Genomic DNA, 12,524 nt, shown 5'->3' with positions numbered 1-12,524 from the left:
GTTATTTAATGTAAAGAGACCATAGGTTGTTTTAGTAAAAAAAAACGTGAATATACCTTTGCTTAGAAAGTAGTAGTATTTGGTATTGCAAGAAATTAAACAGCTGGTCTTATTCCAAAAATGTTATTTTTTAAGTTATTTATTGTGTAGAGAGGGTGTGTTTTCCTAGCAAAAACGTGTACATATACCTTTGCTCAGAAGGTATAGTCGTGGTAACTAAATAGATGTAGGACCAGAAAACACATGTGAAAGCAATTTTAAAAAAAATGTCGTCTAAATCCGGTGCTTTGATATCACCTAGATCTATCAGTGATGTGTACTCTTTTTACGTTTTGATTATATATAGATCTTCAACTGTTTTGGTTCTTATACACCCTTGGCTTTCAATTATTATGCGTTGTCTTTGAGATAACTAAAGTATAGTAATAAAAACTTGTTTCGGGATTTGTACTGTATTCCTGTCACGTAATGTTGTCATTTTAGCGGTATTTTTAACATTGCCATATAAGCGGGAGGTTTGGCTAGCCATAAAAACCAGGTTCACCCCACCATTTTTTTCTTAAAATGTCCTGTACCAAGTCAGGAATATGACAGTCCGTTTATATGTATGTTGGCTTTGTTTTTGTTGCAGTTCAGTGTTTCGGTTGTTCCGTTGTTTTCCTCTTATAGTTGATGTGTTTCCCTCGGTTTTGGTTTGTGACCCGGATTTATTTTCGCTTAATCGATTTACGACTATTGAACAGCGGTATACTACTGTTGCCTTTATTTGTCGTGTGTAAAGGGTTTTTTTATGGGCAAGACTTACCTTTGAACTCTGTCACGTAATGTTGTCATTTAAGCGGTATTTTTAACACTGCCATATAAGCGGGAGGTTTGGCTAGCCATAAAACCAGGTTCACCCCACCACTTTTTTTTGTGGGCAAGACTTCCCTTTGAACCCTCTTTGGTGTTTATATGTCCCTTTAACAGAGGGGGGTTAAAAGGAAGTCTTTACTTTTCCGTATTATTCAGAGCTTTTTTTCCACGCTATTGTTATACTATAATACATTAAATTAAGTAAATAATTATAGTATTTAATATACATTATCATTTTGAAAAGAAACCTCTCATACGTGTACGGATATAAATTATTAAGATCAAAATGAATTATGTAATTTAGTCCTATTTTTTTATGAACTAAAAAGCCTGACTTTAATTTCACAAAATGAATGTATTGGGTAAATGCATTGAGTCCCACAGCATGGTTTTAATTTAAATAACTTGACAACAAATCTAAACAAATTAGGAGACACATCTATTTACATTCTTACATAATAAATTAAATATCAGTCCTGGCGTGATCGTTTGCTATCTCTCCGGAGTTACCGATAAAGTAATTATTTTTCCTATTTCAATACATAAATATATAAACATGTATTGATTTCGTCTAAACATTTAAATTCCAAATAGTATGTAAACCTTTGCATTGCAATCAACTGTCCTGTATCTCAGAATTGATTAAAACGCTGTTTGTTTGACGTATATCAAATATCTATTATTTAGGGAGGTACCATTTGATTTTTATGGGGGGGCTAAGATGAAAAATTTTGTTCTGCATTTTTTTTTTAGTTGTAATCTCTGTCCTGCCTTTTTATTTTTCACTCTATTCGGTCCTGCCTTTTTTTTTATTAGTTTATCCTGACTTTTTATACATAAATTGTCATCCTGCCTTTTTTTTTTTGCCAAGTTGCTCATCCTGCCTTTTTTTTTACTCAAAAATCCTGTCCTGCCTTTTTTTCAAATTTCATCCTAGCCCCCCTCCCCATAAAAATCAAATGGTAGCTCCCTTAGGGCGAAAACTTATAAAATATAGCAATGACATTTTGACACAAAGTAGCTTGACGGAGAGAAAAGTCGTTTTCATCAGTGAAATATGACGACAATGTAAATTAAAAAAAGAACCCTTACGAACAGTTACTTATCGGGATTCAGATATGCTAATTGGACGATGGGTATGCATTAAGCACGATCTATGATCCTGGCTCACTGTTAGACTGACACGGGAGAAGGTTGGATCAGGATGTCAGGCTTCATCCAACACAGCCGTTAAACTACTTTTAGGGGAGAGACGTTGCGCTAAACCTGTGATGAAAACGTTGCTTGGGTTATTTTTTTTTTCTTTTGAATTAGATATTCTCTCATTATGCATTGCTTTAAAGTTGAATAAAGGATATTGTATTTTTCAAAATAACTATTAATTCATGACATTAGATGGTTCATTCATTTGTACACTTAAAAACAAAGCAACAGAATTTTGTTTATTTACATTATAGATATAAAAATTAAGATGTGGTATGATTGCCAATGAGAGAACTCTCCACCAGAGACCAAAATGCATGTGTATAACTATCTGTGCTGGTTATATATTTTATGTTCCTTTGTGTATTATCTTTTGTTATTCAACTGATTGTCTTAGAAAACTCACAGGTTCTTGGGGACAGGACAAATTTTTTTTAGTCCTCCTTTTTTCCAAAATTCCTTTTTTTCTATTAATTTCAATTATTTTCGTTTTTTTCTGTATTATATGAATATAAATTTACTAGAAATAACTTGTATTTGCCATTTACTATCAATTTCAATTTTACTGTCCACAGTGGTCCCTGTTAAATTATATAGAGCTATATATGCGTGAAAATAATTGAAATAATAGAAAAACAAATAAAATAACGGAATTTTGGAAATTTTATTTACATTAAATATGAGAATTTTAGTCAAATCGGTGAACATGAATTTGACAGCTAAAGCCCCTTTAATGGTTACTGTAGATCTTTAGATAGTTTTTGTTGAATTTATTATTTACTACTTTTCAAGACTAGGTCCGATTAAAATCTTGACATATTGTATAGACACCTGTCTGTTGTTGGAACTTTTGACTTTTGGCCTCAAGATGACTTTTGGTTATTTTCGTGTTAATTGATTGATGTCCCATTGAGGTTTCATGTATACCCCCACATTACCGCAATTTCAGAGTTTTACATAAGAAAACCCATTGGAAAGAACATAATAGATTTAATAATTAAACGTAGCTTGCTTCACGGCAAGTGATATATATTTCATGAATAAATCGGAGTATAACGAGTAAACAAATATCCAGGGACAAGATTTATAAAAGTTTTTTAAAACAAGGCCAATACTGGGTCTGGACCTGCGTTGCAGAATGTAATTGATTGAGATTGCATGTATACTGAAGGCAAGGTAACTTATGACGAGAATTGTCGTATAATGCAATGAGTGTTGTAAAATTTCAGCTATCGGCAAACAGGAATTGGCTACTAGGCGGATGTAGATATTGCTTACTCGCTACAACTCCACATTATCAAGCTGCAGATCAAATATAAAATCATTCCCTACAATATGAGCCAAGAAAAGTTTGACGAAAAATTTTATTGTACAATGAGTGTTGTAAATTTCAATTATCGGCAAACAGGAAATGGCTGTGCTTACTCGTAAACAGTGCTTACTTGCTAAACAACTAAACATTATCAAGCTGCAGACCAATTAAACTAGAAGTAACTGCGTATTGATACATCATACATTATAAAACGAAGCTTTTGAGCAACGATCTCACTAATGACAAATGAAGTCCTGGATGTCCTATTCTCATACCTTTATTTATACTTAGAACTGGGAGAAATTTTAGCAGTGACATATATTATTTGAAGGTGACTTGCTAACCATAAAAAGAGAGGCGGATACCAAAGGTATATTCAAACTCATAAGTCGAAAACAACCTGGCAATGCCTTGGCAAACAATGCCAAACGATCAAAAAACAAACAGTATATATACAAAACACAACATAGAAAACTTGAGACTGAGCAACGCGAACCTCACCAAAAATCGGGGGTGATCTCAGGTGCTCCGGAATGGTGAGTACATCAGCAAACATTTTGGGAATGATCGGGATTATTTCATTTATTAATTACCTTCCCCCTCCCCCTTAACCTTCAGCTAGCATACCCCTCAAAAATCCAATGCAAGGTTTCTTTTAAACGCAGATTGTATGGAATTCCACCAACAGAAATATTTAGTGGAACTCCGTAGAATGAAGGTGTTCATTCTGATATCACGTGACGGCGTATTTATACACCCCAGCAAAAATAATGCCTCTACTCCCGAACAATAAACGTCATTGTGACCATATTTCTATATGCAAATAAATCCTCTATGTAAACTATTCAAGTCAAGGCCTGAAATTTTAATTATAGTGTTGGTAACTTTGGTTTAGCATTTACCTATTTATATAAGGTATAGGGGGTAAGGTATCCGTCAATTTGTTTTTCCTCCGGCCGCCAATAACCCTTTCTAAAGTGGGGCGTCCGTTTAGTTGTGAGGGATGTACAAGTACGCAGCCATGTTCGGTCAGACAGGGGACGTCATGTCCGGTCAGACAGTGGACGTCAATTCCGTGACCTCAAAAAAAGAGAGTGTCACGCTCTCTGCTCGTTAAGAATTCTAGACAATCTTATCATTCTATGTTTTGTTTTGGTCTGTTTAGTCTTTGTTCTGATTGTGTTTCTTGTTTCTGGTCTGTTTATGTTTTCTTAGGCAATCCAATGTTTGGTAACCACGTCGTGTCTTTTTTTCATTTTTTGGGGTTTTTTTTATTGGGGATCATTCATAAGTTGTTGAAAACAAAGAAAATTTTAAGCAATATTTTTAAGAAAATCAAAATACAGCAATTTTAGGGATGAAGGATATTGTATTCCCGAATACTATAAGTAAGGTCTGGTATCTTGGTTTGTCGTTAGGTTGTTGCCTCATCAAGGTATACCATAAAAACCTTCTTTGATTAATTCAAAGTAGACAAATTTCCTTTTAGTAACCTCCAACACGATCATATTAAAATTTCCTTTTCTAACCTTTTAACTGTTAGGGACGAATAATATTACACTCCACACAAAGAATGCACTAATGATTATATACAACTGAAATTAACAACAATAAAACGTTCATTTCAATCATGACACTGAACTATATTTAATGCATACCTTCATTTTTGTATTTATGGAGTAGTTACATTTCTATATATCACGAAAGATCGACGATCAACTGATTTGTGAAAATATTTAAATATTGAATTTTTATTTACTTTTAAAACGTAATTGAATAGAATAAGTGTTTGCAGTTTTATTCAAAATGTATTGACCAACGGATATAAGTGTTACACAGTAATAAAAACTACATTTTATATACTTGGAATACGAGATCTCAAAATGTACTTAACGTTGTACGCTGTACAACTCTTTGTTTTTAAAGGTAAGTGAAATTTGTTTGACAATGATCTGATACAGGTTGTGGGTTAAACGCCAATGAAAAAGTAACCTAACGACAGAAACTGATTCAAGGAACCGAAATGTATGATAGATTGACTGTTGATTGTACCATGTCCAGCAGCCAATATAACTCGCATACTCAGACATGACATTTTTTATATGGAGTAAAATGCAACCAAATGTTAAAAAAAAATGAAAGGAATCATTATGATAAACTGGAATCGATAAGCTTTGTTGCAACATCAGACGGAAGTATTATTTGGTAATTTTCAGGCATCCCTATATGTTCTGATTCAAAAATCATAAAAATAGATTCTAATTGTTGACCCCATTAATTATGTTGTATGTATTTTCCCACTCAGACTTTACACTTAAATTTTAAAATGCTCGGCAAGCCTCGCATTTTAATTTTTTTCAAGTATCTCGAGTAGATAAATAACATAATCTAAGATGTATGTTGGTAGAATGTAAATGATTACATCTAAATTAATTCTGTAGAATGTAACGCTTTTAAATTATGTGATACAAGACGGTTATGGAATATAATTAATTAAAATTATAATAAATTGACTTCTTTTTAACAACCAGCTTGCAGTTACTGCCCTAACCGAATTCTGTTCAAATGACACGTTAAGCCCTTAATCTAAATGGAATCCTCAAGGTTTGAAGATAAAAACATTTCAAAATATACAGAATTTCAATTGGGAACAACCCCTTAAAGTATTGTATTATGTTCAAGTCGGCAAATTATATCATGTTTAAAACATGAGCTCAATTGTTAAGTTATTCTGTAAATTTCTAATTGAATACAACAATCCGCCTTATTGATCCAAGTCTCAAATTTATTCAACATTCATTTAAATTTAAAGTTGTGAAAGATGAACTTAATTGAAAAAGGTTGGAAAAGAATTTGTTTAAAAGGTCTCCAGCGTACTAACAATGAAGTATTGAATTGATCGCTTGTTATTTTCTATCAAAAAAGCATCATTAAACAGTAATGCTTTTCTACCCTTCCGACGAATCGCATGTTTATGTATATTTGTATGTAAATTGTATTTCACAAGCATGTGACGATTGCATATTCAAATATAACGTAAAGTGATTTGTATTAGGCTTTAGTAATTCATTTTCTGTTTACTAAGAAGGATATGTGTTTATAACACAGTCATCCATATAGTACATGTATGTATATTATTATTTAAAGTAAGTAAAATTCATTCAAAAAGCGTAATTATTTTAGTATTTAAATTATTCAATTCACAGAAAATAGTTAATTTTCACATTTTATAAGATTCGTATATATTTACATGGTGTTGGATTATGCTAAATTTTAGTGAAATTATAAATGCTATCTATTGCTATATATTTTCAAAAATAAATCTAATAAATCACAAGACAAGAAAATCAGTATGAGAACTTAAAACATTCGGAAATTTAAGCTTCTCGGTCTCTTCCGAGCCGATTATCCAAATGGTTATAATGTACCATGCAGGGTCATGAAAGTCGCAAGAATCTATCCCGTCCCATAGTCAGACTCGTTCTGATTGGTAGTCCGTTTGGTTGCTCTGGATGTATGAATATCCACTCACGTCAAGTAAATATGCGGGTGTTAAGTCTGATACAATGTGTACGATTATCTTTTTTCTTTTTCGTTTCTATCGATTTTCTCGTGCGCTTGCTGATACTTGTATTTTTTATACAATAGTTCAGCGACCGCTATTAGATAAGAGAGTTTTTTAGTTTCATTTCGAACAAATAGAGTTTTTGTAAGCAAGCTGGAAGAACAGCAAAAAGACCCGGTTTATTTGCTTTGTGTCTTTGTAGTGTCTTTGCACTGTGTGTAGCAAAAAAGAGAGGAAAGGGATGATAAAAAATCACCAATCATAAAATACCGACAATATCACGCTAAAAATAAACAATAGTTTACAAAACAATACTTTGAAAAATAAAGACTGAGCAACACGAAACTCATAAAAAAACCGAGGGGTCTCAGGTGCTCTGGAAAGGTGATGCAATCCTGCTTCACAGGTGCTTCCAGATGTGTTGCTCATGGCAACCACAAATTGTGAAAATACTCATTCGGTGATATCTTTTCCGGTTTATTTTTTGGGTTTAATCGGTTTTTTTTTATGTTTATTGAGGTTGATAAAGGGTTATTTTCGTGCAACGTTTTCGGCCTTTTTATTTCACGTGTTTTCGTGTTTTGACGTTTTATTTCTCGTTTTCTCGTGTTTAGTTCGATGTGCGTGCTTCGTGTTTCCCCTTATTTATTTTTCGTGTTTCGTGTCGGTACTTATAATTTCTCGTGCTTGTCCTGCATTTGATTAAATGTAAACCGGGACTAATTCAAAGTCAGCCCGGATAATGCTAAATGTTATGATGTAAAATTATGTATTAATGAACTGATTCCCATGATATTAATTGCTCTCTTCATTAATAGCCTTTAAGTACTTAAATAACTTCTTTTGCAATTATATTATATATGTATAGAAACTATATAATAAAGTCCATCAAATTACTATGAATAATATTTTTTTTTCAAATCAGATGCAACTAGCGGACGATAAAAGGTGACCGCACTTCATGTCCAATAATGATGAATGCATGATCTCCAAGAACGACTGAGAAATAACTTCTAGTACTTTTTTCCTTAATATTTACGATTTCATTTCTCGTGCTTCGTTTTTCCCGATTTTTATTTTCCGTGCAACGTTTTTGCGAGTTTTATTACACGTGTTTCTGTGTTCAGACCTCCCCCCCTTTATCACCCTCTTTATTGTGTATTTTCTTTTTAAAAATTATACCACTGGTCGAGATGAAAGGAAGAGAGAGATCTAATCCCCCTAAAACTACATGCGTACTACATGCAGTATTCCAAGTTGGAAATCGTGTTATTGGCTGTATATCGATGTCATTTTTACTGTTTTGTTCATTAAAGAAGATGTTTTCTCTCTTGAATTCATTCATCAATTGTCTGGAATAAGTATAAAGAATTTCGCCAACCTGGTGTAGATGTTTATTTGTTCATGGAATTAAACACTACAGTAATCTTTTTTTTGTGTCGTTGGATTGCTGTCATGATTACCTTGAGGTTATTTTAAAGGTACTGTCTTCATGATCGTGTAACAGACTACGGATTCACAGTTATAATTAACTGTTTGTGATAAACTTTAATTACGCTAGTAATAGTATTTATTAAATTTACATTTTGTTTACATAATACTGAATATTAATAATCACGAATTATAATGGAATTTAAATTAAATCCTGATCGTTTTCATATAATGATTTAACATCAATGGTCAGGTTTACATAAATTAAATGAGACTGGAACCGAACACAACAAAAATATATTTATTGATGCTATAAACATCAATTTTACATTGCCAAAAAGATACAAGTCAAACTTATCATGATAATGTACTTTGAATCTTTTGGGAACATATGAAAAAGAAGATATTCATGTGTGACATGTGTGCTCATTGCGAAACCTAATGGTTTAGAACGTCAAGTGTTTTATCAGAAAAGGTAATGAAAGAGCTAAATGTGTCATGATCCAGGTTTCTCCAAATGTGGTCGAAGCGCTAAAATCAGATTTTACGCCAAGCAATGTATTTGCGAAAAATCAGGACACATATTGTGTAATAGTTCTGTCATCCAAACATTTTAAGAACATTCAGTAATTATCATAAATCTAACTGCTCTGTTGTTCAAAGCTTTCAATTGTTTTTTTTTAACATTTCATTCTATAAACTAATTTCAGGCATTTTGTAAAATGCCTTTCAATTTTTCCAGGCATTTTGAAAAATGCCTTGAAAAATTAATCATTATGTAAAATGCCTAAATCTTGCAGGCATTTTAGAAAATACCTAACGTTTTAAGGCATTTTACAAAATGCCTAAATTTAGAAAATGCCTGTAACATATACATAAATACATGTTTAACATTTGTAGTTAAAACTCATCACTGTCAAGCTGCTAACCAAATATGAAGTCATTCTGTTCAATTGAGAAACGAAGTGTGAGGGCAATAGTTTTTTCGACGAATCGACGGACGGATGGAAGAACGAGTGAATAAGGTGATTGAAATTTAACACCCACTTATTAAAGTGGGGTATAATATTGAACAAAGTATGATACCGCTCACCAGTGCGATCGAAACGTGTTATGAGAAGACCAGTTTTTTTAGTTAAATTTTGGAAGAGAGTAGGCTCAAAATGATCGTCTCAAGCCTCTATATGAAACATATGTTACAACTGGACATGTGTTGAAGACCCATTGGTGGCTTTCGGCTGCTTTCTGCTTTTTGGTCGGGTTGTTGTCTCTTTGACACATTCCTCATTTCCATTCTCAATTTTATTTAGTAACCAAAATCCATCAAAGCTTGCCCAACCCCAAATATCCAGTTTCAGCAATTCACATTAAATTAGTTGCCTTTTCAAAATCTATCAAATGTGTATCTGACTCCTGAACTCCAAAATCTTAATCTTGTATTCCCGGAGCACATTTTAACGGACAGAAACCTTTGGGGAACCACTTGTGAATAGTGTACACCTTTAATATATAACGTATGAGAAAGGATGAAGTATGATACATGTACGGACATTGTTATTTGGCCACTGAAAGGGAACACAAAAGTAGTATACATTACACGATTTCAAAATTAAGACATTTTCAAGGGAGGATCCAGAGTTATAGAAAAGGGGAGTGTGTCAGGAGAGTAATTGCACTTAATGGCAATTTTATGCCAAAAAAAAAAAAATTTCCGAACAAAAGGGAGGCGCACGCCCGCTACGCTCCTCACGAATCCGCCACTGATTTTGGCAGTATTTTGTTATTTGCAAGAAGTTTTAAGACTTGAATTTATTTTGTAAAATGTCGGACACAATTTGATAGACTACTAATACTGATGATATCTTCTGGAGAGCTAAAGGGTTTTATTTTATACATCTATAACGCATATTTTCGAATTCTTGATGCCGCAAAAAATCAACCTTATCATAGTATCTTCTCCTTTAAAAACAAATTGATGGATATTTTCTGCATTTCTATCTAAATGTTAAACTTAGAATAAAAACTTGACTAATAGGACATTATATACGTTAACATTAAAACGATCTTTTCTAATACGTTAATGGTCCATATAAACCTTTCAAAAACTAGAGTCTTCGTTCTATTTTAATCCAAACAAATCGGAAATAAAATACTCAAATAAATTTTCAATAAATCCTTATTAATATTATGTTGAGGAATAAAAACTAATCGAGCTTGAATTATTAATGTGTATTTTCGATCCAATTTTGAATAAGATCTAAATGCGAAAATGGCACATTAATTTTCAATAGTGCAAACCTTTTATGCGAATAATTGAGAATAGATTGATATTTCATCTCTTTTGCCTACATTTTCTTTTCACAAGTGCGAGGGTATTTCTTTGAAGTATTTGCTTAATTTGTGTAATCCAAAACAGATATAGATGTTTGACATTAGATTTGACCTAAAAGTGTCACCTTTGATATTTTGTCTGTTTAACAAAAGAAAGAAATACTTATAGTGTACTAATAAAATAGAAAACGAATGAAACATGCTAAATTCAGTTATCTTCGTTGGTCGCCATCTATCTTATTTCTCATTTAAATTGTTAAAATACATTTTGAAATGTCGCAGCTTTTTATAGCTTACCTTATTGTATTACTTTTGCTCATTTTGAAAGGCCGTACAACGACCTAGAGTTGCTTACATTTACATTATTTGGTCGTTGTTTCAGTGGCAGTCATACTTCGTCTTTATAAGGGAAATAACTCCCAGACAGGACACACTTTATCCCTGTCTATACCAACAGCTTGCGTTTATGTACATTGTGTAGGTAAGCTGCTATGAATTCTTAGTGTGTAATCATCTTTTTTTGCAATCCAATTTTTACAATCATATATGAATGTGATTCCTCCAAGGGTTTCAAAGTCAAAAATGTTGTCAGATTCCGCACCATACTTCTTGCTCGTTCTACACACTTTGAAATGGCAGGGATACAGTTTGGCCGACCATGAAGCTGTTTCCGATTAAAAAAAAACTAAAATGTAAAATAAATTCAGTTATTTTGAACCCACAAATTAACTATTACAGAGAACTGTAAATTCAGAAATTTATTACGATGCTGTTATGATAGCAAAAACTGTATTTAATTTTATAATTAAACAGTTAAATTTGATTTGAATCATTATCACACTTTCAAAAGGTTATTTAAAACCTTTCCTATAATGGACCACTAGCCACACCTAGTCAAGTCAAGTGAATTTTATGATGTAATCACTTAAAAATTCGTATTACAAATATTGGAACGATTGGATCGGTTGTCAACGAAATCGTGTATATGTGTCATCATTCTATAAACTCGAGAAAGTAAAAAAAAATTATCATATGTTAATGTTGTGATTAAATCAAACAATCCTCAGTCCAAGTCAGAAACTCTTAAGTAAAGTGTTTCGTCGCGACAGATTTTCACTCCCGATTTATCCGTGCATGTTCTCTAGCAGATTTGAGGTCATTTGGTTGTCATATAATCAGCACAACCAAATCACTGCCTGTAAGCAAACAAATCAATGTTAAGATAGGCAATTTAAGAACTTTTTCACGTGCCAAGAGCCCGACATAATAACCCTATATGATTTGTATACAATTGCCCAAATCAAGCATAACATGAATGCGTAGTTCCACATGGCACACGATCACAGTTCAGTTTAGCCGAACATGATTGCGTATTGAACAATCCCCCACTATCAAACAGCCCAATTTAGCCAATCATGACAGCATATTTATACATCCAACACCTGCAAACGACCCATTTCAGATGAACGTGACTACGTATTTATACATCCCATACCACCAAACGGCCCAATTCAGACGAACATGATTACGTATCTATACATCCCAGTTTACTTATCAAATTCGCAACATTAGGACGCATAATTAAGCAGTTATATAATATATACAAGTGTAAACTAGCAGGTAATTATACAAATGTATGTAACAAATTAAAATATATGATACATTAAAGTGTCTTGAACATCAAAAGCAAACTGTTCAAACAAAAATATAAACTTACAACTTTAAATAAAAGTAGTCTTAAGATTTTTCTATATTTTAGTAGACGAGGAAACATTAGAGTTAATAAAAACGGTTATTAAATTAAAAATTCATTTCGAGGATATTTCA

The 12,524-nt window shown here is 32.6% G+C and overlaps 1 protein-coding gene across 4 annotated transcripts in view; it reads left to right on the top strand.

The window, feature by feature from the left end:
* Nucleotides 1–4,948: 4,948 nt before the first annotated feature.
* LOC127716349 (uncharacterized) overlaps nt 4,949–12,524 on the top strand; it is a 141,513-nt gene continuing 133,937 nt past the window's right edge. For 2 of the 4 annotated variants that reach the window (XM_052222517.1, XM_052222518.1), the window contains exon 1: nt 4,983–5,296. The gene's annotated coding sequence lies outside the window, so the exon portion shown is untranslated. Of the gene's footprint in view, nt 5,297–6,415; nt 6,496–12,524 lie in introns of those variants that run through there. The other 2 variants (XR_007988878.1, XM_052222519.1) reach the window with 2 other exon arrangements.

This window comes from Mytilus californianus, unplaced genomic scaffold (assembly GCF_021869535.1).
Source record: "Mytilus californianus isolate M0D057914Y unplaced genomic scaffold, xbMytCali1.0.p SCAF_9, whole genome shotgun sequence".
NCBI classification, from domain to species: Eukaryota; Metazoa; Mollusca; class Bivalvia; order Mytilida; family Mytilidae; genus Mytilus; species Mytilus californianus.
Note: the sequence above shows the minus strand (reverse complement) of the source record. Positions and strands in the feature narration are given on the sequence as shown.